The 6145-nt window shown below is 37.4% G+C and overlaps 3 protein-coding genes across 13 annotated transcripts in view; 1 reads left to right on the forward strand and 2 right to left on the reverse strand.

Annotated features, from left to right (window-relative positions):
• Positions 1-6145, forward strand: part of zgc:174653 — a 954986-nt gene that overhangs the window by 815171 nt on the left and 133670 nt on the right. The gene's annotated exons all lie outside the window — the stretch shown is intronic.
• znf1065 (zinc finger protein 1065) overlaps positions 1-6145 on the reverse strand; it is a 207657-nt gene that overhangs the window by 185425 nt on the left and 16087 nt on the right. The gene's annotated exons all lie outside the window — the stretch shown is intronic.
• The window catches only part of LOC108183924 (uncharacterized), a 667181-nt gene that overhangs the window by 135163 nt on the left and 525873 nt on the right, over positions 1-6145 (reverse strand). The window lies entirely within an intron of this gene.

Consider the following 6145-nt stretch of genomic DNA (forward strand, 5'->3'; position numbering starts at 1 on the left):
AGCTGAAGAATGACGAGAGATTTACCCAGAATCCTCTGCAGGAGCAGTCAGCAGCAGTGTGTGTGTGTGTGTGTGTGTGTGAGAGAGAGTGAGAGCATGTGTTTGTTTGTGTGTCTGTTTGTATGTGAGATAGAGTTTGTGTTTGTGTGAGAGAAAGAGAGAGAGAGAGTGTGTGTGTTTGTGTGTGAGAAAGAGTGTGTGTGTGTGTGTTTGTGCATGTTTGTGCATGTTCAATATTGTGTGTGTGTGTGTGTGAGTGTGTCTGTTTGAGACAGAGAGATAGAGTGTGTGTTTGAGTGTTTGTATGTATCTGTGTATGTGCTTGTATGTTCATGTGTGTGTGAGTGTTTGTGTGTGTGAGAGAGTGTGTAGCTGTGTGTGTGTGTGTGAGTGAGAGTGTTTGAGAGAGTTTGTGCGAATGTGTGCGTGTATGCGCATGTCTGTGTGAGAGTGTCTGTGTGTGTGTGAGATTGTGTGTGCACATGTGTCTGTGTTGTGTGCATGTGTGTGTCTGTGTGTGTGAACGTGTGCATGTGCGTGTGTATGTGTGTGTGTCACTCTTTTTCTCTGTGTGTGTGTGTGTGTGTGTGAGAAAAAAAACTAAATCTCTTGAGCACAAAACACACACATTTATAACCACAGCTGTGTGTGTGTGTGTGTGTGTGAGAGAGACTTTTTGACTTTTCACAACACCTTTAATGAACATTAAAATTATTTGAATACACCATCCAAAAAGTGCAAAATTATTGTATATTTTTTACATAAATATATATATATATATATATATATATATATATATATATATATATATATATATATATATATATATATATATATATATATATAAATATATATATTTTTTTTTTAAACATACAAACATTTACCAATTAAACACCAATTTTCCTGTATCACACACAGTCACCAAAACACCTCCAATACCCCATTTCCATTCAAAATACAGAATATTATTGACATGTTTGTAATATGTATATTCAATCACCACTCGCGACTCTACTAAAGATTTAAACAGAGTAATTATGTTTACATTTTCAACAGAATTTTTACATTAATGAGATTTTAAGATCACACGCTTAGCTTGTCCAGTTAAGAAATTGATTAAGTGTGCATTTTTGCTGACAAGATTTCTTGTATCTGCAACCAAAAATGAATAGACTATTAGAAAAAATAAAGCCTAATCTTGCAATCATATTCTCTAATAGTTCAAGCAATGGTTTAAGTCTGACACATTCACAGAACATATGGAGGACATTGTCGAGAGTGTTACAAAAAGGACATGCTGGTTGAACGGTCTCATTAATCTTGGACACAAAAGAATTTGAGGCTATAATACAATGTAGTATTCTCCACTGAATGTCCCCACATCTTTTGGAGGTAGGAGGCTTATAAAATAACCTCCAAGATGGATGGATATCAGTGGAAACAGAAAGCCAAGACCTCCATTTAGTGTCTGGTCTTTGCAACAGCTGACCCAATTGTGAAATTTTCACACACATGTGGTATAAAACCTTTTTCTCAATGCAATTAAAATCCAATGCACCATATCCTTTCAGCAATTTTGTCTGGTTATTCTCATCAGATTCCCAATCTTTAAAAACAACTTTAAGTACAGGAAAAGACTGTGGGATAAATCCACTCCGTATAACATTATTAATAAAATCAGTAAAACTATGTGGAAAAGCTGCTTTAATATTCTTCATCAGACCTTCTACGATTCTTAATGAATTTATCCCAGTTTGACTGGCAATTATATGTGCAGGTTTCCATTGGCCACCATTTAAATCAATCAGATCGATGACTTTTGTTAAACCAGCATTCATACATTTAGTAATTAAGGAGGATGGCACATTGTCTAACTGAAAAAGTGGATTAAAGAAAAGAGGCTTTATCACACCATAATGGTCATCTTCATTTCTCAAAATTTTAAAACAACTCCAAAACTTAATCAATCCCACATAAAACCTAAAACGTAATGACTGCACTTTCTCCAAGAGATTCTTCTGCATTAAAAACAACAGTTTTTCTAGACCGAACCCACCAATTTTCCCCAGTATATATGACCCAAATACAACCCAAGGCGCAGGTTCAGAATTGTACAAAAGCTTTTGTAGTGATTGTAGCCTCATTGCCAAGATTTTGGACTATAGGTGTATTAGCCCTTGACCACCCTCTGCCACAGGTAGATAAAGGACACCTGGAGGAAGCCAATGGTAGCCATCCCAAAAAAAAATAACAAATGCCTTTTGTACTCCAGAAAGTAATTCTTTTGGTGGATCCAAAACAGTGAATTTGTGCCATAGCATAGAAGCTGCTAAATTATAAATTACCAGACATCTCCCCCTAAACGAGAGGTGTGGAAGAATCCATCTCCACTTAAGAATTCTTCAAATTACCTTATCTGCTAACCCTTGCCAGTTATTATCTGTATATTCATTTGTCCCAAAATATATCCCAAGGATTCTGAACCCATCTCTGGCCCAGCTACATTGCTGAGGTAAACTAGGAGGTCCTGCATCCTGCCAGTCACCCAACAATAAGGATGTACATTTCTCCTAATTAATACGTGCTGATACGGCTTGCTGATATGTATTTAAAGAGGAAGTTAAAATTGAAACATCTTTTGAGTCTTTTATAACTACTGTTACATCGTCAGCATAGGCTGTAAGTTTGACTGAAGGGTTATTAGGAATATTAAAACCGCTCAGTTGCCTCCTGAGTGATATTAACAAAGGTTCAATAGAAATCGCATATAAAAGGTCAGAAAGAGGACACCCTTGCCGTATTCCTCTAGTTACAGGAAAAGGTCTGGTTAATGAGCCATTTATCTTTAGCATGCTAAAAATTCTATTGTACTACATCTTAACGAGGGACACAAAATAAGGGCCAAAACCAAAAGCTTCTAGTGTTTTAAATAAATACTGATGATCAACTCTATCAAAAGCCTTTTCTTGATCCAAGGAAAGGAAACCAATGTCTATGTTGTGCATTTTTGCCACAGTAATCATATCTCTTATCAAAAATAGATTATCAAAAATTGTCCTTTTCGGAACACAAAAAGTTTGGTCCATGTGAATAACTGAGGCCATATATTGCTTAAGTCTATTGGTCAGAGATTTTGATAATATTTTAAAATCAACACATATTAGTGATACTGGCCGCCAGTTCTTTAAACATCCAAGGTCTCCTTTTTTTGGGATCAAAGTCAGAATATCTCTTCTACTGCTCAGAGGAAGAGTGTCTTGACGAATGCATCAGAACACTTCATACATGTCCTGACCCAATAGTTCCCAGAACGCCTTAAAAAATTCCGCTGTAAGTCCATCCAGATCAGGAGACTTCCCTGAACACATTTCTTGGACGGCTTGCAAAAGTTCTCCAAAAGTCAAAGGCTTATCCAAGTCATTTTGTTCCTCTTCTGATAATTTTGATACCTCCTTTAACAGTGAATTGACTGCTGTGTCGTCACATAGCTCTGAACAATATAAATCCTCATAAAATGAAAGGGCATAAGATTGAATCTCCCGTTGATCCGTTATCACGCCCCCTCCTGGAACTTTCAGCTGATGAAGACTTTTCTGTTCCCTTAGTTTCTTTTCAAGGCCAAAACAGAAAGATGTGGGAGCATCCATATCATTCAGTTGTGCAAACCTGGTCCTCAGAAAGACATCCTTTCCTCTTTCTTCCAATAGATTTTTTAAAAGAAGTTTATAATTTGCAACAGAGTCAGTAAAAGTTGAGTTGTTGGTGCATTCACTGCTTTGCCCTAGTATAGCTTGTTCGAGGGACTTCATTCTTGTTTTGAGCATTCCAGCATTATGTGCTGTGTACTGCTGACAAAAAGACTTCATTTGTGTTTTTCCAACATCCCACCATGAACTCAGAGACTGAAAATTACTTCTCTCCTCTCTCCAAGCTTTCCAGAAAAGATTGAAAGAGTGAATAAAAGTGCAATCCTGCAATAAACTATTATTAAAACTCCAATGTGATTTAAAAGGCTTAGAAAGAGAGACTGATACAACAACTGATACATAGTGATGATCAGACAAAAAGGATGGTGTAATCGAGCTATTAAAAAACCTACCTCTAGTGCCCTTTTCAACATAAAACCGATCAAGCCTTGCCCCTGACAAATTATTTGAATTATTTTTTAACCATGTGTACTGTCTGACTCCAGGAAAAGCTTCCCTCCACACATCAACTAACTTATGTTCATTAATTTTTTTTAAACTCTCAGCAGAAGAATTATGAGGTTCGTTGTGATTTCTGTCCAAATGTGAATCAATAGTGCAATTAAAATCCCCTCCAAGTACAATCATATTCCCCCGAGGACACTGTAATATGGCATCAGAAAGTATTTTAAAGAAAGAAACACGGTCATGACCAACAGTTGGTGCATATATATTAATAAAAGAGAAATAGGCATCTCCTATGACAATATCAGCCCTCAATTTCCGACCGGGTATTATTTCTGTTGAATTTGATTGCATACTGACATATGGGGAAAAAAGAAAGGCAACACCAACACTTAGGTTTGTGCTATGGCTTAGTAGAACATTTCCTTTCCACCCACTATGCCACTGCGCCTGATTTTGTTGGTCTCTATGCGTTTCTTGTAAGAAAATAACATCAGCCTTTTTGAGCCGCAAATAATCAAATAAAGCAACTCTATTTTTAGTGCTCCGACAACCATTAACATTAAATGTCGCAATGTTTAAGGTTGTCATGGCAAAAAGAATGCAAAAAACAAAATATATAATCTTACACATTAGTCCTGTTTGTTTGTTTTTTTCAATCCAAATTATCAATCATTTTTTAACAGTAGTGACATGTTTCCTAAATCAGAATCTTTTAAGTTTATCAAGCTCATCCAATGATGCTTTTCTCAGTGCTACAGCACAGGATTCCACAAACAGTTGTAAATCTGGGAAATACTTCTCTAGTTTTGGCCTTCGTTGATTAAAGGTTTCATCAAGAAAACTGTTGAGTTCTTGTACTGTGTAATAAGATGGCTATATTTGCGAACTGCGCCTTTTTTCAACACGAATTTCTTTTAAATTGTCATCAACAAGATCCATTGCATATGATTCGTCACTATCATAATTAATGTCAATGGACTGAGCCTCACCACTCTCGGACAGTTGATCAGCTTCAGCCAGTACCATGCCATCAGTCTCTCGCGAGTCGCGAGGCTTCCCGACTACCCCGAGCCTGTTCAGCTCTGCGGGGTGCTCTGATTCATCGCTGTTTCCAGCAGCAGCGGTTCCACCGCTCACCGCGCTGCGCACTTCAGCGCATACATCAGTGTTCACTGAACACTCTCCTGCAGTCTCATTCGCTGCATCAACTTTCAGATTTTCATCGTCTTTTGACAATGAATCTGATTCAGCCCGTTGGTCAGTTTTATTACTGACATTTTGGTTTTCATTTTCCGTGTCAACTTGCTCCGCGATTGCGTCTCATTTACATTTGGATTTATATTTTGGTTTGTCATCTTATTATTTGTACATCTTAATTTCGTATGACCATAAACCCCACAGGAGAAGCATTTCATTGACTCTGTGCTGATAAAAATTGTGTAATCTTTACCGGCCAGAGTCAACTTCGCAGAGATGTCCAAGTGTTGGAATTCAGCATTCAAAATGATAGCAGTTTGGCGTCTAAAGGACATAATGTGTTTTAATTCTGGGTTTTTTACCCCAAGTGGGATCATTTTAATTGGCATCACAATTTTGCTGTAGCGGTTAAGTAATCGCTCGAGTGATTCATTCGAAATGAATGGAGGCACATTAGAGAGAGTTACCTTTTATGAAGGGCTCGACAGTGGTAACACAGGTAAAAAAGTATCCCCAACAGACAGTCCAGCCTCAACTAAGTGATGAACCATAGACTCTTCCTTCAAAAACACAACTACTGCCTTGTTCATTCTGGATGCCGATAATATATTCCTGGCGCCTATTTCTGCGCTTATAGCTGTCAAACAGTCCTCAATGGTGATTGATTCATCCGGTAAACATTTACAACCATTTCGGGCCGTTAAAGAAGCAAACCCATCTGAATCTGCCGGCATGTTCTCAGTTACTAGATCTCACTAGATAAACTTTAATCTCACTATAGAAAAAGAGAAAGA

Source organism: Danio rerio, chromosome 4 (genome assembly GCF_049306965.1).
Source record: "Danio rerio strain Tuebingen ecotype United States chromosome 4, GRCz12tu, whole genome shotgun sequence".
Lineage (NCBI taxonomy): Eukaryota > Metazoa > Chordata > Actinopteri > Cypriniformes > Danionidae > Danio > Danio rerio.